This window comes from Megalopta genalis, chromosome 3 (assembly GCF_051020955.1).
Source record: "Megalopta genalis isolate 19385.01 chromosome 3, iyMegGena1_principal, whole genome shotgun sequence".
Taxonomy (NCBI): domain Eukaryota; kingdom Metazoa; phylum Arthropoda; class Insecta; order Hymenoptera; family Halictidae; genus Megalopta; species Megalopta genalis.
Window position 1 is genome coordinate 1,720,506 of NC_135015.1, and position 24,487 is coordinate 1,744,992.

Below are 24,487 nucleotides of genomic sequence, written 5' to 3' on the forward strand. Positions count from 1 at the left end.
AGTTTTATAATAAAAACTGTATAAGATGTAAATGAATTCGATCTTCTCACTTTTATGCGGCAAAAACGCCAGTCGTTTCTGCTCGGTAGATTTAATGTTAATAATTACTTATTTTATTAATTCACATAATGTCCATAAATGATGTAACAATTGTGTGGAATGGAAAAATTCTAGTAGTATTTCCAAACTGTTCTAATTAGGTTGCAAAATTAGATATCGGTGTGTCCTTGAATTACATAACGACATAACAAAAGAAAGAAAATACTTTGTAGCGCAAATGGTTAAGGAAATGCTATTCGTACGTAAAGAATCTGATGGATGGTTATGGAAATAAGTAATATATCTCATTCGCTATTTTATACATACTTCATTATTAGACTGCGGATTTAATGCACTAATCAGAAAAATGAATAGGTAAAATACAAAATTGTAAAGACATTCAAAGATTTTAAGACTACTGTTACACTATTTCGGATTTATTCAAGTCACGAAATGAAATTCGTGTTCATTTATTTTTTACCTTTTGCAACTGACATAGAGCTTTTATTTTGCAGAATGATCCGCAGTCTATTTATTATACCGTAAAAACAGCGATACTTATGAAGACATGCGGAGTATCCACGTGTATCAGAATTTAAAAGTCAACAAATTAATGACGTATGCAGAGAACCGGATGGCTATGCTGTAAAAACTGAGGAACTGTGAATAATGTAATTTTCCGTGATGCGTGCTAGCCGATTGTTTCTTTCGAACTGACGACGGTCCCTACTTTACGCACCTACTATGATGGCCCTTTTGACCGTGAGGAAGAAAAACAGCGCTTTAAACGTCTAAACTAGGGATGTCAAACTCAAAAGCTAACTTGGGCCAAATAAACAATGCTTAACTTTAGGTGGGCCGCAAAAAAAAAAATCAATGTTCATAGAAACAAATATTTTTATTTTGACTAGTACATTGTAATGAACATATATAAAGTTAAATTATTGTTTACGTCCTGATACTTGACATCAAAAATGTTCATCTCGGGCCGCGAGTTTGACACCCCTGGTTAAACCCTTACACAGTAAATTCTCCCCAATTTTCCTTCAGCTTGTACACAAAAAAAAGTGGACAATTTGGGAAGAGAAGGTATTATTACTCGAGACTCGCGGCTCATTTTTATAATTATCGATTGTCAACAATTATAAAGACGAGGTGCAAGGCTTGAATAATCGTATCCCCTTTTCCCAAATTGTCCATTTTTTGTGTACAAGCTGAAGGAAAATTGGGGAGAATTTACTGTACGGGATTATAGTTGCATTTCAACGAGAACCATCGCATCTGAAAAATATGTCATAATGATGCAAAGCATGAAGGAAGTGAAAATTACAATAATGTCTCCCTCATTCGCGCTCAGATCGCGCACAAGACTGGACAATCTGGGAAGGAAAGATACGATTATTCGAGTCTCGCGGCTCGTTGTTATAGCCACCGATCGTCAACAACTATCAAAACGAGACGCAAGGCTCGAATAATCGTATCTGTTCTTTTCAAATGATCCATTTTTGTACGCAATCTGAGCGCGAATTCGGAAGAAATTCTGTCACTTCGTTTATTCCCGAATGCTTCGTAAAGGGCGAAAAATTGCTACTCGCCGACGAGCAAGCGGAAGACCCGGTGGACGCTAATCTGGGGTGGCTCGGTAATCCGTAGCAGGAAGCGCGCGCTAATTCGCGTAGCGCGGCGCGTGGCAACAACTCGGGGGCTGGTGACTGACGTTCGACAGCGAGGCGACAGTCACCTGGTCAAAGACTCTCGGTGACAGGACCGATTGATAAAGATGACTGGCGCATAAAGCCCGACGTAGGTGCTGGTGTGCCAGCGTCGGCGACAATATGTGCAGACGGCACGCGCCCATGGGGCAACCGGGCCTGCGCACGGGCACGCGTGACGTGCCAAATGACGACGCAGTATGGAGCGACGAGCCGCGGCCGTACGACGAGAAGCGAGGAGACGTCGCGTCGCGTCGTCGCGTCGGCCAGAGCGAGCGCGTCGAGCAAAGTCTAGCTGAGAGCTGAGAGAGCCAGCCGAGAGTGCGCCGAGTGGTTGGCGGTCCCTCGTCGCGTCGCCTCGCGTCGCCTCGCGTACCCGCCGCGATCCTCTCCATTCCGGAGTGAGCTGCCGTTGCGGACTAACCAGCAGCCTCCGCGCTCTCTCACGCGCTAGCTGCCGCCGCCACCGCCGCCGCCGCTGCTGCTGCTGCCTTTGATTATCCGCCGCCGACCGTCGCGCACCGGCAATAACGCATTGCGCGGTGCCACAGACGCGATACGTCACCCGCCGCCCGCTCGCCACCCACCGCGTGCACGCCGAACGCTAATGAATTGAATTATTTTCGTGGCGCGGCCTCCGACCGCACGCGACTCCGAGGCACGCGTGCACTCGATCGATCGATATCGCGCGACAAGTGACTCCGGAGTGTTATCCGCCGAGGTTCTCTATCTCCTGTCCTCGAACTTTCGCTCTACCGTCTTCCACGTCCGCCGACCGGCTCCGAAGAACTCCGTTCAGTGTGTTCGATAAGTGCGTCCGAAACTGCTGTCCACCGTCTGCCACCATCGACTGGCCGCCGGGAGGATCGCCGGCATTTAAACCGGTCCTCGCGGGTTTAAGGATTTCCAAAGGCTTCCCGCAGCTCTCCTGTCGGTGAGTAACCGGACGCATTGAACGCACCGCGCCGTGGCGGTTGAAAGGATTCGAGACGGATAAACAGCTTAAATCGATTCGCGCGCGGGGCCACCGAGCGGAGAATTCTAAGATCTTATTAGCGGCGGTGCTCGCGTCGATACTCCGGCGGTGTTTAAAACGGTCGGCACTGCCGGTCCCGACGCGGGACGTTTCAATTAACGCTCGATGCGCGCGTGTTTTTTGCAACCGCGCGAGTCGCGCCGCGGCACCACCGTACCATTCGACTTCCGGTTATCGTCGAGAGATCGGCGGTTGCGGGACTGTTGTTTACGTCCGCGAGCTACGCTTCATTCTTTTGGTCTCGCAGGACAATTATCGATTTATCATAATATCGTAACCGGCTCGGCCGAAGAGTTTCGGCTCGATTTCGCGTGTATTTCTCGAGAAGTTACGCGCTCGGTTCTCTCGCGGTCGTTCTTCCTTTTCTACGTCGCCGGTTTCTCGACTCGCTTCTCCATCGTGCGTGGTCACGCCGCAACCCGAGAACTGTGGAGCCGGAGAGTCGCGTGTTCTCGATAACGTTCCGCGAAATAAATCCGACAAGAGCATTATACGACGTATATCGTCCTCGTCCTCTTGAGTCCGACCGCGGAATAAATCGAACATTATCGGACAATTCGCGTTATTCACCGGCCGAATGAAATGCTGCGTGCATTCACGATTCAATGGCTCAATGAAATTTCCGTATCGTTCGACTCGGCTCAGCGTCTAGACCAGCGAGGAGGCGTTGTTTGCGAGAGAAACGCGCGCTGCCTCCTTGCTACGCTCGCCGCCCACCCGCCGAGGCATTAATTGGGTGGAGCTTTAATTGCCTTAGCACGACCGACCGCCGTTCCCGTCGAAGTTAGGGCGAGAACACCGCTGGAAAGTCGCGTTAACGTCCGCCAATCCACGGCCAATTTCTTCGGCGCTAGCAATTACCCGATTAACCGGGCAAAGTTCTGCCCCCCGACCTCCTCCCGCCCGGCCGCCGAACAGAACGATTAATCGATTCGCGTTTGCGGGCTAATGCGGTCAACATTTGCTATCTTTAAATTACATGTTGCCCTGAAAATTCGCGGACACTTTCGATTCGTCAAATATTAACGCTGCGCCCACCGGAAACCCATTAACAAGCTTCCCTTCCGTTGGTTTCGCTGCGCCAGATAGGACCTTAATAATTTTGCGCTCGCGATAACATCTTAATTGGTTATCGAAGTTGTCCTCGCTGTTGAAAAATCGATTAAGGAACCAAATGATTTTGCCGTTTCAATAATCACCGGTTCGTACGTAAAGCTTTAACATGAAAGTTACGAGATCAGGCCCGTCCGGTAGGTAATTATTCCGAATATATACGAGTGCAATCGAGCGCACGCCGTGTCTTTCACCGATCATTCGAATGTCAGCGGCGACGGAGCAAATAGCACGCTCCGGAAGATTACTTCCTCCGGCGGCCAATGCGAGTTCTCTTGTTGCGTCGAATGTTTGCAATCCACTCCGCTCATTATCCAAAGAGTTCGATCTCGACGTGGTAGAAAAGGCAATCGAGCCGAGAGTGGTCAACCGTCTCTTGTTCAGCCTCAATTGCCGGTGCTTCTTGTCTTCGGAGTACGCTTCCCCTTCGGCCACCCCCGCCCCGCCTCGCCCCACCTCTTCTTTCAAGTTTTCTGTATCCACGGCCTCCGAGAGATCCCCTCGAAACGCGGATACGGCTAACCCCTAAATGAAATCCTGGAATTAAAGTCGTATATTAACCTCCGCGGCATCCCCTAAATTAAAAAACAACATTTTTACGATATCGGTGATGGAGGGGGCGCCGGGCCGGGGACAGAGGGGGTCGCGGGGTCCCGATGAATGGAAATCGGTTCGCGGCACCGCGAAAATTCGCTTCCCCATCGTTCCCCGATGTTATCGCGGCCTAACGTAGTCCTTGTTCTACATAGCCTGCCTATCCAGCGCGCCGACAAGGTTACCGAACTCTCCGACCGCTATTCTATTGTCCGTAAATTGCGTTTTTAAATTCGTCGGGCGTTGGGGCACGTGGCGTAGGCGCGCGAGCTTCCGAAACCTGTGAAGGAGCTCGGGGAATTTGGACGCACGACATGATACTAATGGAAACCCACCCTCGAGCCATAATCAATCTCGAATGCTTCATTCGACCCTTAGCTGGTGACGTGGATTTTATTATACCACAATTTTGATCTTTCTCTCTTCGGTACTGGAGATATTTAATGAAAATATTCGAACGAGCAACGCCGTTATAATTTTGTTTGTCAAAACAGAACTCGCTCGTTGCTGAATAAACCACTAACGGTCGAGATGTACTTGAATGTCTCTAATATCTTATTTTTGACTGCGAATTGTGACAGCAGTAAGTATTTTAGCATGTTTTGAACTAATGAAAATAATTGTAAAATGTAAAATAGGATTACCGTAATCGTCGTAATTAGTTGAAAATTTACTAAATAATGAAGTTTTGAAGAGAGGATGTCGATTCGTTGAGTTTTTAAAATCTTTATAACAAAATAGTCTGTGAATGCTTGAAGGAAAGAATAATGAAGACAATTGCAAATTTTGAAGTTTTGAAAAGTGTCGTAATCTTCGGTCCAAGCCCCTCACAACGCAAGTACTTACAGTTAACGATGAAAGTATTCGAATGCCATTTGAAACGAAATAACTTCTTTATTTTTGGGCCACGGGATGAAAATTTTGTTGAGATATTAGAGGAACTAGCCTACCAGCCAATCTCTACAAATTTTTTATTTTAAATTGCAATTGGTTGGAATAAAAAAGAATAAAAAACTCGTGTTTTCTAACTTTTTTTACCTGAGCTTTGTAACGAAAGAGTTAACGCGAGTTTTTTCTTTTCTTTCGCCACTCAAATTAATAACGATTTTTGGAAACAATTTTTTAGACACTTATAAAGGAGTTATTTCGTTTTAAAAAGCGTTCGAATATTTTCGTTGCTAACCGAATATGTGCTAACTCTTACGTTTGGCTCTGTAACTCCGAATCTAAGCGGCAATCGTATTTAAAATTCTAGAAATTTCATTCGTTAGTTTCCAATCTGTCATTTGATCCCAGAAAAAACCTTTCAAATATTTGGTAATTTAACTCTTCTACAATCATTTTTCAGTAAAAGCACCAAAATTTGATCTCACAATTCTGTGGCTATAAGGAAAACCGCCCCAAGTCACAATTCCAAAAAAATAATTAATTCATTAATTGGACCGTAGCATACAGGATTTACGTATTTGTCAGAAAAGAACGTTGCAAGAAGAAATCCTATAGACTCAAAAAAATTGTGCAATTTGAGACACTTTGAGTCAACTGAGCCATGGAATTGTTCACACAAGTGCGTTACTTTCTCTTGAAACTAAATCGTCGAATTAATAAGGCATGGCTTTCATAAAAAGTTTTTTAGCAAAAGTCTTTTTCACAAACATTAAATGAGCAAAGGGTTAACTGCACCATTTCCCGAGACATCATCGGTTCATTAAAAACTGGAAACAGAAAGAGTCGGATCGATAAGATTGTTTACTCCGGAAAGAAATGGAACATCGAAAGAGGAAGACAAGGCAGATAGCAGAGAGCAGAGAGGAAGAGAATGAAGAAAGAGAGAGAGAGAGAGAGAGAGAGAGAGAGAGAGAGAGAGAGAAAGAAAGAAAGTCGGAGGGTCGTAGGACCGAGCGTAAAGCGTCGAGATTACCATGGAAATCCAGATCGGTTGCTTTGCATACTTTGGAAATACGTCCACGGAATCGGGTAAGGGTGTATAATGGAAGTTGAAATTGGTTGAGCCTGTCCCGTCTGGGCAAGCTATACCCGTGTACGAGGTATCGAGGGAACGCATTCCTTGCCGAAATTGCTTCGCACTCGATTCAACGGGAAACACACGCGAATCTTCGCCGGCGTGGAGGTTGCGTTTTCGCGCGTCGAAAAATGTTCGGTCGAGACGGGCGTACGCGTGCACAGGGCACCGGGAGCACGCGGGCGTATTGTGTAATCATGCTCGCGCTCGCGCTCACGCTGCTTACCCCTCTCCACGGTGCCACGGCTTAACTTCCTCTGTCTCACACTCGTAAAGCGTTGATTAAAACCCACCCGTTGATGCGGAGGGGCGGTGAGAGGAAGAGAGCGGTAACAGAACAGAGAGAGAGAGAGAGAGAGAGAGAAAGAGAGAGAGGGATATAGACAGAGAGAGGAAGAGGGGGGTGGCAGAGAGCAAGAGGGTGAGACAGAGGCGAAAGCGAGGGTGAAAGAGAAAGAGGGAGTCCGCGAGGGGTTGAGCGGGCTTCGGCGAGGTGGCGGAGGAAGTTGGGTGGGCTAGCGTGTGTCGCGTGTTGAGTGGATGCGTGTGGCCATTGTGTGGGTGCGTGTGTGCAATTGTACGAGCGAGCGCGCGCGTGCTCGGACGCAGGCGCAGCAGGGTGAGACAGGCGCCTGTGTGTAGACACGAGGGAAGAGGGAAACCTAGGAGGCTAGGAGGCGAAGAAGGAGAAGAGGCAGAATGAAGGTGGTACATATACACGCGATAGGGGGACAAGGAAAGAGACAGAGCGCTCGCACGAGAGAGAGAGAGAGAGAGAGAGAGAGAGAGAAAGAGAGAGGGAGAGAGAGAGACTGGATCGTAGAGGGTAAGTGGTAGGGGTGGTCCAAGGCGTTGCTTGCTTAATTACTAAAAGCTAATCAATTCCGGAGGAAGTAAAGTTTAAATTGCAAACTAAAGTATAGCCAGCTCCCGGACGTAACGCTGCAAAGCGATATTACCGTTCGCTGCATTCTGCAATTAGCCCGTGGTAAATCATTGAAAACAAATTATGGACGAAACTCGGTGGCCTCCGCCTCTCGGTCAAGCTCTCTCTCTCTCTCTTTCTCGCGCGCTCTCTCTTTTTCTCTTTCTCCTTGATCTGGAAAAATATTCGCCTCGGTCGGGCTCGGAATTCCGCTCGGTAATGCCAACGTAGCGCCTCGATTCTCTCGCTCTTGTTAATAAGCCCAATCGATCCCGCTCGATCGCCGATTCGCCACGGTACTTCGGGTTCACGTCGCGGAGCGGTGCGGCGGCGGAACCGCGATCGAATCGGCGCGTCCCGATCGAAAAAAAGTTTCCGGCCGGCGGATGATACACCGTATTAAAGATCACTCGTGCGTTGAGGATTCGAGCGCGATTTCTTGCGACGGGTCTCCTTCCTTCTCGCCTCTCCGTCCTTCGTGGGCGGCGGTAACACAGTCGCGCGGCGCGGCGCGGCGCGGCGGAAGTTTCGCCGCGACGGCGATGCGGCGGATAACGCGCGCGGGGAGCAGCGGAACGACCGGAGAAAGTGTGCTCGAAGGAGAGATGGCGGCGGGAGAAAGAAGGGAGTCAGGTGTCGGTTTCAGGTTCCCCGGCGGCAACACGATGGAACGGAGCGGACTGTACGGCGCTGAAAACAAGCAATAAAATCAATGTCGTTTCCGGCGATTCAATTCGCAAGACACATCGCGCAATTTCACATACAATTTTACGGCAGAACGGCCAGGACTCCTATTTACTTCACGGCCGGTCCCTAACCCTCCCCCTATAACCGTTTACCCCTCCCGTTCCATCGAACTCTCGTTTTCTTTATCTTAAATCCTCGGCCGAGGGCGGCCGTGCGCGCGCGATCTACGAGCCGAGATCCTCGTCGAGCGAATCGTTGGAAGGCGATCGACCGCCGGCAGAAACGATCGGCTTCGATCGGAGTCGGCCGATTTCGACGCGGCGATATGCTAATCGAGCAGCTCTGTATCGCGACCGGTTCATGGCCGAGACGCGAATAAACTATTCCCGTCCGACACACAGACGCGTATAATCGCGGTCACCATTGAAGCCTTCCGCTGTGAAACGATCGGACGTCGCGCCGGTGCTCGCGTCCCCGCTCCCTCGGTCGCTTTTAATTTCCTATTATTTAAACGAGCCTGTCACTCACCGTTACGTTTGTTAATGACAAATTACGCTCGAATCACATACAATATCCGGATTATGAGGCCGATCGTCGATGCGGCTCTTGCGATTAATTTCGCTGTCGCGCCGGCCGGCCGACTTCCTGCGTGTCACACGCGCGCTCGGTAATAAGTTTTACAGCGGACCGGCATAATTAATTGCGTAACGAGCTGCAGGCCGCCTGAATGCTGTCGGCCAGTCGGACGAACCTTAACGGGTCGGCCGTCTGCTCGACGGTGATACGGAACGGGCATCGATGTAAGGAAATATTTAAACGCGACATAATGAGCGGTCTAATTAGAGCCCATGCCGCGATAATGGAGTGACGTAACCGCGTGTAGCGTCGTTTCTAACGGATCTACTAATGAGTCCATAATGCGCGTTTATAAGCGTGCTTCTCCGAGCCTTTCCTCCGTGTCTTCACTGTTCATCCCTCGAACTTTCATAGTCGGCTCTATAATGGCCACGTAGTCCGGTCAGCTCCCATTCGTTGCCATTCACCCTCTTTGCATGTGCCCTGTTTCTCTCTCCCTCTCTCTCTCTCTCTCTCTCTCTCTCTCTCTTTGTCTTTCTGTTCCACTGATAGCCGACTACTCCAGAAACCACGTTTGCCGGTTCATTTACCAATAAATGTATTGGTTGTCTGACACGTACGCGTACGGCTGACGAAACATGCACACCAACAGTAATGATCAGGGGGTATCGGCTTCTCGATTAATTATGTAACGTAACGCGTTCGCACGGTCTTCATTATCGCAGGCGGATTCGCTGTCTTCCCGATGGATGGATTTCAAGGTTATTAATTTCCTTCCGGTCATCGTCGCGCCGGAGTCGCCGGACGTATTAGTTTTCGAGCTGGCTGCACTTCCGATTTTGCTCCCGTACTAATCAGCTCTGTCTCTCTCGCTTTCCCTCGCTTTCTCTCTCTCTCTCTCTCTCTCTCTCTTTCGTTCTCTTCGTCTCTGTTACGCTTTACCTGTCCTCTTCTATTCCACGCGGACGACAGATCGAAGGATACGAAACCGATCGATCAAATTCTCGAAGTAATTCAAATCTCCCCGGTGAACAAGGAGTAAAGCATTACTCGTGGCAACCGATCGTCTTGGTACCGATCTCTCGGTAATTAATGCTCAGATAGTTCACGTATCCTGCATGCCTGCATGCTCCAATGTCTCGGATTTCTGTATAGACTCGCTACCGTATAGAGAGGCTTCTCGTATAGACGATTATACCGGTGTCATGATATGAGCGTTGACCGCAATAATATCGCATTACCAAGATTAACGTGATCTCCAATAATAGATCGGACAGTGAGCAACCATGCTGGATTAGCTGACAAGAGAGCCCGTACGCCTGTCCCGGGTATTATTCTCATTATTCGATGCCCATTAATAATCATGGCGACGTTCCTCGACTCCTTAAGTGCGGTCGGCTCGATTCAATTCGATTGTTCCTTTTGACAGTTTCCGAAGCGCATAATACCGTGGAATAAATATCGGTTCTCTTGAGCTTTTTTGCCGCCGGGTCCTTTGTGCTGTAATTTCACAGACGACGACCTGGAAACGCGGGAATCGGATGAAGACAAATTAAAAGCTAGTCGAGTCCAATTTTTGTCGCGTTGGGAACATGATTTTTGAAGTTAACATTGCGCTTCCTATATGTTATTTGTACCTCTTCGATATTCATAACTTTTTGTGTTCCTTCTTTGTTGTTGGATGTAAAAGACCGGAACAATACTTTCGACAAATGATGAATACTTTTTAGATTACGAAACAAGCGTTGTTGCAAAGAATCTTGTAAAACCGAAATTTAATACTTTTATTTACTTTATTATAAAACATTATTCATCTTTATTTTACATGTTGTACATAGATAATGATAGCTACTTATGGAACACATTCGAGATGAGGCAATTTTTGACCAATTTTATGATAAATTGATGTCAACATGTGTTGACGATCTTGGAGAAATAATACCTGCTCGAATGCAATAAATGAAAACTCAGTCGAAACTAACAGTACTTCGTCCAACGTTACAAGAAAAAAACGAAAAATATTACTCTGATGCATAAAATAATTAATTGTCTACCATAGTTACATATTAACTGGCAGTGGCTTGAAATTGCGCGTGATTAGATATGCATAATATAGTTACAAAATAAGTATAATCTTATTATAAAAAGATTTATAGCGTCCCAATCATGGTAGTTCTCCCTTACACGATAACTATTCGACTGGAGTGAGGATTCGGATACCTGAACTTCTCGATATTTTGAGACTCGATCCGACCCGTAAATTCGGGTACCCGATACCCTTCCTAATAATTTAGTCGATCGACTAATTTTAAAGTTACATATAACGCAGATCTGGAAATTGGACAGCTTTGTGCTGGTCTACTATTCCTGTTGCATGAGTTGACCCTCTTAAGTTTTCATAATTTAGAAGCAATACTCTAAGCTCCTATTATTATATTCAGAACATACTTTTGTAGCTATTATTATTCAGGATTTCTTAACGCTTCGTCTATAGTAAACTGGGTTATTATTATTGGAACAACTTGTCGATACAGAATAGAAATAGTGCAATTAAATAATTGAGTCTTTAACTATAAATTATAGACTTTTGAAAAATTAAAACTACTATTACTAATACTACTATTACTATCATTACTACTATTACTACTATTACTATTACTATTACTAATAATTACGAATATTTGACTGAGGAATCTACCTGAAGTCAGGACAATTATAATAATTATTGAGGATTTCTTGTGCAGAAACAAGGTTCAAAAAATGTATAAAAATTGAAAATCCACATTAACGCGTAATCAGAAAGAAGTATCTTAATCAGAACTATTATAACGACGCAACAAACTTTTATACTTATAATTATTATGGGCTTCCTAAGAAGAAACGGGGCTTAGAAATTTATTGAACTCATCTGCAGAGGTCTATCGGAAGGATCCGCACGAGCACAGGGTCAGGAAGGGTCGAAATAAAACTGTTTAGCTGGAAGGGTCCGCCACATTGCAGAATGTGGGATAAGTAAGCGAAAGCATTCGTTCCGAACGGATCGTAGATTCAAATTGTCTCCTGCTCCTTGGTGGGGGATTCGATTTTTAATCGGTGAGCAGTCGCCGGAAAATAGCCACTTCGTCCCAGCGGGTCGCGTCTGTGGGCGACTAGACCAGCTGTCTTTTCCGCCGCCAAACAATTGTCCCTTCGTTCGCTTATCGAGCGAACCGACGAGAAGAGCGAAGCGCCGTTGTTCGAAAACGGTGGACGCGAATCGTGCCATGCTTACCCGCGCGATCACGCTAGGCTAGGCGATCCTCATCGTTGCTCTCATCCCACCAGTGTCTTTTTTAGCTTTCTTCACTGTTGTTTTCCACTTGTTTCGCCGCCTATGCCCGTTTTCTTCGTGACCATCGATTTCTGACAATGAGAGCTGTAGAACGTAAGTTCTCCGTGATGTTGCTAGCATCACTGTTCAGTTCGGACTTTAAAACCCATCTTTTTATGATCATATTTATCGACTTGTAGCTTAATTCTGAAGACTGTATTCCTCGGAGAACTAGATTATATATCAGATACTTAAGTAACGAGAAAAATGAACAATTTATACTGATCTTTTGTCATGGACATAATTAAATTACATAATTGTTTGTAACTTCTGAGATAAGATGTATGGTCTTGATGTCGTCAATATCTGTTAAAAACGCTAAGTGTTAAAAACGCTTTTATTAGAAATAGATACATGATTAGAAAAACTAAAATATATATTCTTTTACAATCTACCGGAAAATACAGGAAAAAATATTTCCCTTCTTCATAATAAAGTAAAATCTGAAAGTATGCAAATTTTCATAGATTTGACAAATCGGTTCCTAATATTAGATCCAGTTTGGCTTTTTCAGGAAATTTATTTTTCTGCCTTTTTTCTCACACTTCATACAATAATCAATTGTTCACCGTGTACGTCCAAAGAGTAAAAGCCTGGGTAAAACAAATATTCTGCGTCATAATTTTTTGCATAATCATCTGTTAAACTATCACTTTCTATACGTTTTCTTTTAATGGGCCTTGGATTTTCCAGATTTTAACACTTTCACGACCGCGCCAGAAACCTAAAAAATTTCATAAAATTAAAATATTTCATTCAATTAAACAAAAATTATGAAGCAAACTTATACGGCATCGATTAGTTCTTCAACATTCGTACCTCTTGCAAATCTTAATAAAATTAAGCAATCATTTTTCATTTTTAGGAATTAGATGTGGAAGATCTCCCCATTCGGTTGGCTAAGTGTTAAGAAACTTTGAGGATAACTCTTCAATCTTTAATGATAACTAGCAAATCTCAAGTTTCGTTAAATGCATTATATATTATAGTATCTATGAAAATAATTATGTACTTGCCATTTTCAAGTCATTTGTAACATAATCGAACTCCGTCAACAAATTTTCGCAACGTATATTAAAAATATATAGTTGCCCGCGGCACTATTAGGAGAGATCCTCATATTGGGCCAATTTAGCCTGCACGAATGATGTCAAACATGGAAGTCTCCGCCATTACGTATTGTAATAAAATATTGCGACATTGCGAAAGCGATAGTTTTAAACATTGTCACTGTCCGAATGCAAATAAACATTTCCAATTTAGTACAAGTACAATTGAAAGTTACATCTTTCCCGAAGTTTTCTGAATTCCTATGGCTCTAATGGGTCTGCGTGCAACGCCAGCAGGTGAAATCGATGAGATTTAAGGGAGAGCCACGGCGACAATACTATCACCGCGGTTCATCGAAGCCAAGTGTAAATAAATAGATTGCTGGCCCCGTCCCATTTGTTAGATTAGAATCAAATATAATTCCGTGAGCCACGGGATCTTGATCGGGGTCGAGCGGGGGCCGCGTATCCATTTTCCCGCGTAAACACGGCCACCCCGGCGAACCATGGTACGGGCTAGCAATCTCCGCGGCGTTAGTTACGCGAGTTCGATGAGAAACTTTTATCCGGGACGATTCTTTAATGCGTTTTGCTTGCTTGCCTGCTTGCGTGCCGCTTACTTGGCGACGCGTAACATTGAAATTTACGGGGGCGGGCAAGCGTCCGACACAACGGTAAGGTGATATTTAATGCGCGCGCCCGGTTATCGGGTCCTGAGCGTAATTGAACGATTAATAAAATTACGTGGCGGCGTCGACGCGACAAAGCGACGACGCCGCCTCGATCTCTCGCGATAATTTCCCCATGGAATCCGTGTACCCGCGAAAATTGCGATCCTTTACACTTACACAGTCGTTCCGTGTGCCGCCCCTCTCGCGGACTGAACGTTCGATCTGTTGTCCTGTGTTTTGAATTTCACTCGACACAACCACGGGAACAAAATGGTTCCCGACGCGGCGCGGCGTGGCGCGACGTGCCGTTGTCTCGCCTGGCCGATCCTCGACCTGTTAAGATGATTTTTTACAAAGGAAGAGCCACCCGTTTTTTAATATCGCGCAGCCCTCCCTGTGTGGGCAGAGGGTAGAAGGCATAAAATGAAATTTAATTGACATCGACGATGCATAACCGGTTATCGTGCATCGCACAAAGTCCCGTAGAATATTTTCATCAAACGCCCGGTACACACTTCAGCGGTGGGTAAAGTGTGTACCGTCCCGCGAAGTTAAATTTCATTCCCTCCTTTCGTTTAAGATGTATATTTTCTGGAATATGCAGGATCCTTCATAAATTGTGGTCTTCGCGAGCACAGCGATGAAATAAGGTCCGCAAAAGGTTCCTATAAATCTTTGGTTTGCTCGGTCCAATTTCGAGGCAAACAGCTCTCGTGTTTAAATCGTTTTGCATTGATGGCTGCCCATCGTTGTCTCATTATTTTTCTGTTATAAACGCAGGAACGAATGAACTCTTTATATTTTCGAAGTTTACCGGAGTACAGCCTACAATCTCGATTATCTTCGAATTTGTCGTGGGAGCATACAGTTTGGATAATGGAACATTTACTTAAACACTTACTGATTTTTACAATAGATAGTGTTGCGTATGTGGTCGCCTTAAATTGTATCATTTGCAGTCGCTCTCTCAAATATTCGTACACCTTTTAAAACAGAATAACTTTTTTCAAATTGAACGAAATGACTTCAATTGTTTCGAGATGTTGGAGGAACGACTGTGCAATGAAAACAATATTTTGTTTTTAATTTCGCTATTATTTCGAATTGCAAAAGGAAAATAAAAGATTCCACGTTTTTTCGACACGTTTATCCAAGCTTATAACGAAAATTTAAAAAAATGCGTTTCGTAGATCTCGGTGACTTGTACGCATACCGAAAATTTTATCGATATCGGTTAACGCAGTCTCCTGGAAATCTACTTTCGCTATCTGTAATTGTTTGTAACGTATTATTTCAATCTCTGTTGTAGGCTCAGATAAAGAAAGTTAAAAAACGCGAGTTCCGTATCTTTTCTTCATTACAACCAGGTGCAAAGCAGTTAAAAGAAATTGTACACATTGCCTAGCAAACTAATACCTCTAACAGCTCAAAAAAATATGAGTCATTTCGTTCACTTTTAGAAACATTAATCTATTTTGAAAAGTGTCATAACGTTAATGCGAGTCACTGTACGTGGAAATCGTTTTTGGATAATAGCGAATCCCGATATCAGGAGTTCGGATAAGCGAGGTTCTACTGTAAAAAGGTTTCCGCAATCTGAAAACTAAATTAGGTGGAACGTGATGTCGCATTTCATTTATCGTTGGATGCATAAACGCGTCTCAGGAATGCTTGAGAAGATTGTCAAATAATTGTCCAGTAATAAATTATCCGTTTGTAATTAGTAGATTCGAGTCGGTTTTATTATAGCTTAATGAAATTCGTGGGACCGCCGTTGGACGGCTTCTTTTTCGGTCTCCGGTTTTCCATTTCACAGCACTGGTCGGCATTTTCGCTATTGTGCAATACCAAGAGCTTCCGCGAGAGGAATAATTATTTCTGCGTAAATGACGATAATCGGGCTATTATTACGTTTACGGCATTACAGTGGCGCGATATTACAGTAGTACGTTATTAGAGTATTGGAGGATGAATATTAATCGGGCACGTACGAATGGTGCTTATAATTAAAGTAGACGTGTCATCGGATGGAAAATTAAATTAAACGATAATCGACTAATTACGCAATGTCATTCCGATGGACAAAGCAAGATTTCTTTCGCATAGATGGTTACATGCTGCGGCGAGTACATATTGTCTGTTGATGTCTCACGTAACTCTGTGCAAATTAGAGTAAAATTATTGATTTCAGAGTAACATTGTTTTATCAAAGAATATTAATTTCATAGACGTTTTTTATGACACCCGCGTTTTAACGCCCGAAAGCTTCGCACTGTGAAAATTAATAATATCCACGCAATTTAATATTTCGTTCTTCGTAAGAGGAAACAAAAATTCGCAATCGCTAAAAAAATTCATAATTATTTATTTATTTATTTAGCATAAACGGCCCAAAAGCCCTTTTAATTTGTCTACAGAAACTTGAAATAATAATAATAATAGTAATAATAATAAAATAATAAGAAGAATGAAAATGAAAACAATATAATTACAATATATAAAACAAACAAAAATTAAACACCCCAACTTTTGATAACGTTATAGAGTTGATATTTAAATTTATTAAAATTATTAGTAATAAAGAAATCGAGGCACATAATGATGAGACAGAAAAACGTAGATTGTTAAAATTAATCAATTTGATAACACTAGAATTTTTTAATTTCTTTTAAAATTTTACTATTACTTGGAATTAAAAGAAAAAATTAAAAACCCTCATTTTTCAACTTTTCTATCTGAGCCTATAACGTAAATTTAAGAAATGCCTTTTGTAACTTATATGCATGTTAAAAATTTTATCGAAATCGGTTCACGTTGTTACGAGTTTTATCACGATTTTGATCAAAAACTATAAGAAATCTGTATAGTTTTAAAAATTTCCAACACGTATATAAGTTACCGAGATCTACGAAAGGCATTTTTTAAATTTTCGTTATGGGCTCAGATAAAAGGTTAAAAAACGAGAATTTTCAATTTTCTCTTTTAATTCCAAGTAATAGTAAATTTGAAAAGAAGCTTTTCAGTCATCGACTAGTAAACTAGTCTCTCTATCATCTAAAAAAGAAATTCAAGTCATTTAGTTTAGTTTTGAAAAAGTTATTGCGTTTTAAAAGATGTACGAACACTGTCGTGGGCCACTGTGTACATATAATTATTATACTCCAAAGGGATTATCTTTTATTTTGGAACTCACGCTGCAAATGTTGCTGTTTTCAATAGATATTAATTCTGATATTAACTTTGGATGTAACAATTAACGTTCTACTTCAAAAAGTCTATAGTGTCGTTGGAAATTCTTAAGCTGATTCATATTACATTCTACCTCACAAAATATTGTACCTCATAACAGCTACAGTGAAACGAAATAAATTGCGCGGAAGTTTTCTGTTATAAAAACTAATAAAGACTTCAAAGCTATTATCTTAATTTAACTGAAAGAAAATAAAAACGCTGAAAGAAAGTTGAAAATACGTATAGGGGGGTGATTGAAGTCAAAAGTAACAATTTGATATTGAAAGATTACATAGAAAGTGTCCCGTTCACATCAAAGGGTATGCCATGTCGCGTAAACAATTGATGAAAGTTATAAAGAAATAATCGATATATCTTTTTTATTAGATTTGGATAAAAGAAGTAACTTTTGTTTGAAGTTTTTAGTCTATTTTGTACAGTTTAGGAATTATAGCAATAAAGTAAAAAAATAGCCGAATATTTCGGTATCTATACATACTCTACATGTCTCCAAAGTTTCAGAACTTTTTGAATTTCCGAGTTTTCTCTTGTTAGTTTTCTGATTTTTATTTGTCATATATGTTTCAATTCATTCAATTTGCTATCAGAATGAAGTCTAAGATATCTAATTCCTTGCACTATAATATTGTCCGGTACTCGTGATGAATATTTCGAACAGAATCCATTATATGTAGAAATTATGCATCTATTTTAACACTAAATCTACCAAGCAGTAATACTAACTGGCATGTTCTGCTTCACAAAAGTGAGAAGACCGAATTTATTTAGAATTTGTAAAGTTTTTATTATAAAACTTGCTCCAATAATATAATTTATTCAAGCGTTTTCCACGAAAGAAAGAGTCTCGGAACTTTGCAGAATTGCAAAATAAGAGAGCGGTCACTTTTAATTTAAATTTATTAACGACAAAGAAGTTGTAATTAGTGTAAAAACGCTACCATCCACTGGTATTTCTAGATTTTGCTCTAGATAAAAATCTTTGGGAGATAGTGATTCTGGCAAAGTAAAGTATTAATTATAAAAGCTGATAAATTAGTCGAAAAAAAGTTGCGTTTTGCACATCTGCGATCGCAACAATTAACAACTCGCTATCCAATTTGATCTGCAGCAACGGGTTAATACTGGCGTAATGTCGATGACTTCCAGTGACGTCGAATTAATTGCTAATGGCGAGCATTCGACGCGGCGCGTATTTTCCGCCTGTGCACGCGGGCGCGCGCCCGCTCCCGTACGCGGACTCGGCGCCAGAAAACGGCGTTTTTACCAATTACCTGGCCATAAATTTCGCGCGGACCGGTGGCCAATTATCTTGGAATTAGCGTCGCGCCCGGGCGTCGCAAACGATCGCGCGTCTTTGTCTAAGCGGTGCGCATTCGCCTCGCTAATTAGAAGAAAACCGAGTAATTACATCGGTTGGTCGGTCGGTCGGTTGGTCGGATCGTGCGACCCCTTTTTCGAAAATTCGCCGTGGAAGCGACGCGGCGGCAACGCGGCTGCGCAGCTCCGGCCATCGTTTGCTGTCGTCCGAACGGAATTATCGCGAAACGCTATAAACGCCTCTGTGCTGCGCGCAGCCCGGGGAACGTTTAATTAATCTTACGCGAAATCAGCGGGCTTTTATTGTCATTAATAACAGAGCTGTATTTAAACGGGAGAGAATTTTGAAGGGCGCGCTTAATGATTCCGGCAGTGCCGGCTCCAAGTAATTTCGCCGGTAATCGGAAATATGGAATCGGCCGTTTGATAAAAGACATTAGTAATGGCGCTGTCGATCCCCGATAAACTATTTATTACGGCCACCGTCCGATATGGCGGCGTTACACGCGGCAAAACCACCCTGCGGATTGCCGGGGGTGAGCCGCCACCGCGTTTCCCAGCCCGCCGGCTCTCTCTTCTCTCTTCTGCTTCTCTCTTCTCTTCCCTCTCTGCTCCTCGACGCGCCCCACCAGCCGCGCACACCCACCCCGACTCTCAAAACCAATTTTCGGGATTTCATTTGGAAAACATAACGTGCTTCGTGCGCTGTTTATGGGTTCCATTAGGAAGCTGTCAGCCGGTGATCCCGCGCTGCATTCCCGTGCCCCACGAAGGAGCACCATGCGATGCTGCAGCCGATACACCAATCGCGAGGATCCGTGCCACCTTCTGGGACCTCGGCTTATCGGATATGTGGCATTGATCCACCGTAGGATCCATTTGATATCGAACCGTGGATACTTTTTCAGGCCGATCGCTGTATTTTATTAATTTACACGGGCTAACGATACGTCGCCGCTGTCGCCGCTGTTTTATGCGAGCCTGCCGATCGTTGAACATAATAGGATGCCCCTGCTACATTCTACGGTAATAAATTATAGAATTTGTAGCTTATTTCGTATTAACCGAGTTGCTTTACACACGACCCATACCCGTTGCTGTACGATATCAATATGACAATTTTGTTTTCTGGATTTATTTCATCGTTAAATTATGGGGGGATATGCATCAGTTATGAGTTACTTCTTGTCGCTGTAACAATGGTAGCTGATAAACGAGATTTTTTCTTTTTTAGTGTCGGCACGAAGCGCGCAACTGTGCTGGAATAATTGTCCGAAGCCTCTTAATTACGTAAAACACGTGCCGATCGTAGCTAAATGTTAGCGACGATCACACGAAGCTTACCGAATGGATCTTAGTGACCATATTACCATTCCATATGGTTGTGAAGCGTTAAGTGATCAATAGACGGCCAAACATGTTTGTCAATCGTGCCTAATCCACAATTGACTATACCATATTACTCAACGATAAGCCGGGCCGAGCATCGGGTCTCGATAATAATCTAGATCTCCATCATCGTGCTAATCGCGAGATCTTGTAACGAATAAAATTATCGTGACAAGTTGTGACCTTGACGTAAGCAACAAAAGTTGCAGGCGACGAAGGAGAACGAAACACGACATTAGAAAATCTCTGGTACTTCGCACCTTTAATAGGAAATCACGATTTTCTATTTAAAGAAAATCAAATTAACCTTGTGCACATTGTTATTTAAATTTGATTAAGTATGTTTTTTTTACATTTTATAAGAGGTTACGTTGTATTTAATGTGGATGCTATAATCAGACTGTGTATCTTTGTAGAAAATAAAAAATTTTCAGAGATAACAGAAACGAAGTTCTTCGTTTCTTTACTGATTGTAATGTATTGATTTTTCAAAATTCTTTTAATCATTGTACTCATTGTATGTTCAATGAGCCAATTACTGTGGGTTGACCAATCTCTGTGTCTTTGCTTTGCTTTCGGAAATAATTAATAATATATTTATCGAATAAGACATTCTCGATTTTTTTATTCTCTCATTTTGTTTGTATTTGAATAAAACAATTTAATATGTCTTATTCGATAAATATAAAGTCCTCTATTGTCTATTTTCGAATAAAAATTTGGTCCATTTGTCTATTTTTATAAAAATATAAAGTCTTCTATTGTTTATTTTCGAATATAAATTTTGATGTATCTTATTCGATAAATATAAAGTCTTTTATTTTGTTTCTTTTTTGAATAAGAAAATTACTATATTTTATTCGATAAATATAAAGTTAACTATGCTCGAAAACAAACCAAAGGTACAGCGATTGGTCATTCCACAACGACCGGTTCTACTACACTAGCTATAACATTGTACACTGCCGCGGAAACAGAAGCTGGCAGCGACCCCGCTAAAGGAAGCATATCCACTGGCAATGCGAATCAATTATTTTGAATCAAGTTTCAAGGCCCCCGAGAAGCGAGAAGTTTGATTTCGGACGATGATGAAATTGGTGTTTCGCAACGGAATCCTTAACTGTCGCAGTATCAAGTTCGATTAGCAGTCAGATTTGTTTCCTGTCCAATCGAACGGTACTCCCCAATTAAGTTTACTCTAAATTGCGCGATCGTGCTGCTTGTTTTCCTCCACCTCCCTCCATCGTGTCAGCTGGGATTGCTGTATGGAAAAATCGGTTTCGGTGCTGTCTGCCGAGTCGCATACAGCGTATTTTCTGCATCCAATACGCATCCGAACGTGTATGACAAACATTTTCAGCGACGCGTTACAACCTGGAACGTTCCGTTCTCCTGCTCCACCACCGCCACCCTCCGTCCCGTGCCCCCCCCCCGTCCCCCTGCCGCTAAACCCCATCCCGCCCCCGCAGTCGCGTTGGTGCACGCTAATCGGTTAAATCTATTCGTCGTAGTTGCGCGCACCGATCGCTAACAAATCGATGGAACCCATTAAATTCCTAACCGTGGAGTGTGACGTTCAAATTATTCATCGTTGGAAGGAGAATTAGCGATTATGTCCAGGGTACGGTTGAAACGATCTCTCGTGAAGCGGCGCAGATTGTTCTGCTCATTTCCTGTTCAATTTCGAATCGAAGCTCTCTACTGATAGCGATTGCGAAAGAAGAACCTGCTACATGTTTATGAACTTTCGCCGATTAATTTTAATCACGACGGTGTAGCTAGTTTCGGAGTCCTATTATTCCCGTATGCAATTACATATTATACACGTTCCATTTCATGTTTTTAACTTTCCTACCGCGTTCGTAAAAACTTGTACTAATGGCGTTCAGGTCACATAGATCCAACTAAAAAAGTACAGTGGTCCACAAAACTGTTCATATACCTTTTAGAACGTAATAATTTTTTTAAAACTCGTCTAAGTGGCTTGAATTTTTTTTAGACGATGGAGGGACTAATCTACTAGACGATGACTAAATTGTCTTTTTTAAATTTTGCTATTACTTGGAATAATAGAATAAAAATAAGAAACTCTCGTCTTTTAACTTTTAAAAAGAAAATTTTAAATGCTTTTCGTAGATCTCGGTAACTTCTATACGTGCTAAAAATTTGATCGAAATCGGTTAACCCAGAGTCGAACTACTACAGACGTTGAAAGATTATAAAAACTGCAGATTTCTTCCAGTTTTTTGTCAAAATCATGATTTTTCAAAACTGCGATTTTTGTCATCTTTAATTTATTATAACTCATAACAACGTCAACTGATTCCGATAAAATTTTCAGCATACATATAAGTTATCGAGATCTGAAAAACGTATTTTGTAAATTATCGTTATAGGTTCAGATAAAAAGGTTAAAAAACGAGGGTTTTTAATTTTTTCTTTTCATTCCAAGTAATGGCAACATTAAAAAAAGTTTTTAGCTATCGTCCAATAGACCAGTCCCTCTGTCATCTAAAAAATGGAATTCAAGTCACTTAGTCCAGTTTTAAAAAAGTTATTCCGTTTTAAAAGGCCCACTTTTGTGGGTTACTGTACGTGTTGGATAGTGAAGATAGTGACCATTTGTTGTACGTTTGGTTTATTTTCGGGTATAATTAACTTTATATTTATCGAATAAGACTTTAAATTTTGATATTAAAAATTTAACAAAATAACGAATAACTTTATTTTTTAAATATGAAACCAAAGACACAGCAATTGGTCAGCCTACAGTAACCGGCTCCGCGCTGCCCTATATTTTCGGAAACTGCCTCAAAATATAATGTTTGTATGCTTATTATGTGAAAGTGTATAATAATATGAGAACATAAAGGAAAGTAAACATTTATTTTCAGGGTTCAATGAATCCAATCCAATGAAGTGACATCAAAAAGCACCTAAAGCACCGTAGGAAGGTTAATCGCATAACGTAGCATAATATTGATCTCTTTAAGATTTGAAAAATAGGACTATAAAATGTTAAGGGTAGTTTCTCCTCCTACTACAGTAGTTTAACATGGCTCCGCTTAGTTTTAAAAATTGAATGAACTCGACCCGTGGTCTGGGTTACTATTTATTAATGTTTTTTTCACGTGCCCCGAGTAAATTGATTGCGTTCCCGATGCGACGGGAGGAGTTCTGGATGCCGCCTGTCCCCGAAAGTTAATTCCTTTCGGTATTAATACGGAAAGTGCACCTCCAATAATGAGATTGCGCTGCGCGAAGGGGATGATATAAGGGGTCGATTACAAAGCTCGTTCGTAATAACATATTGTTCGCTGAGCCATGTATACGGCAGGGGTGGGTTTGATGCGCCGTGTATATATACATGTATATGTATATATAGGCAACACAAACAGACGATACCGTGGATGCAATAATTAATTCGTTAGCCTCACGGTTAACGGTGACTGCCTCGAATATTGAGATCGTCCTTGGGGGTGGGTGGCTGGGCTGGAGTCTTCCGGACTGCGGATCGGCTTTCGTTCGTCCCGGGCGGAAACGAGGGGACCGAGTCGAGTCGGCTGTGCTTGGCTCGGACACGTGAAAGATGAGAGTCGCAAGTCACTCGCCTAATTCGTTCGAAGCGTTCGAGTCTCTCTAGCGTGCACGCTGCTGGTCGAGTCCTTGGCCGCGTGATAGAAAAAGTATTAAACGAAGATCAACCGTGGAGTTTACCGGGCCAAACGGTCGGTTCTTTTCGTTCGTGTTCCTCCACCTCCTTCCTTTCTCCTTCCTTTCTTTCTGGATCTTTTTTCTCCTTTTATTTAGCGATATCGGAGGAACGATCCAACGGCGCGCCTAGCAGTCTTCGTTCTTTCTGCGAAAATGAGACGTGGCCGTTCGTTCGGAAAGACTGAGATAATTACTTTCGGTTTTCGGGCGTACGCTTCAGCGAGCGCAAACGAAACAGGCGTATCTTGCGGTCGTGAATTTAATTAAATATTTTCGTGGCCGAATGTCCGTTCGCCGTGATCATCTTGCCTCCTTTTTTCCCCGTAGACACAGGGCAATTTACTTTTTTAATGTCTGTAATGAATTAAACGCTCCCCCAGTCCCCGGGCTCCCTTTGCCCGCCGGTATTACCAACCCCCGTCTTGCTCGCTTCCTATCCCTCGCTTACGTCGACCTCCATTTTTATCGCAATATTCTTCCATTGTCCGTACTCGCTTTGCCTTTTGCCCTCGCCCGTTTTGTTCCCCGCTGCTCCACGTGCACTTTACCATTTGTACACTCGTTAATTTATTAAGCGGCACAATTACTTCTGCGCACGAGCATAAATATTGTTTTCGAGGATAGCCCGAAACAGGTCGCTTCACCAAGATATGTCGATCTTCTACATGTGCAACTAAAGGGTTAAGAAATCTTCGATTTCAGTGAAACAGATTTCCGTTCACCCTTTTAACCCTCCGTCGTACTAATTGTCAACGCGAACACACTCATCTGTGTTTAATTGTGCTCCGAATTTAGGCAGCACCGCCTACTTTCGAAATTAATTTTTCTAGATCTACACCTGCGCGAGGATAGGATCCAATAGAAGTAATTTACTCAGTGGAACGGAACCTCCAGGGTTCTACGGATAACGACACACGGCAGACTGCTAACCCGTTTATCGTGACCAAAATTATATTAGTGTTATCATGGTCTCGACACCAATTGTAATATTATGAGGTTAATATAATATGTTTTAATATT

General features: G+C 42.7%; 1 protein-coding gene across 1 annotated transcript in view; it reads left to right on the forward strand.

The window, feature by feature from the left end:
• Positions 1 to 1,979: 1,979 nt before the first annotated feature.
• Positions 1,980 to 24,487, forward strand: part of LOC117227244 (LIM domain only protein 3) — a 126,978-nt gene continuing 104,470 nt past the window's right edge. The window contains exon 1 of the mRNA XM_033482334.2: positions 1,980 to 2,685. The gene's annotated coding sequence lies outside the window, so the exon portion shown is untranslated. The remainder of the gene's footprint in view (positions 2,686 to 24,487) is intronic.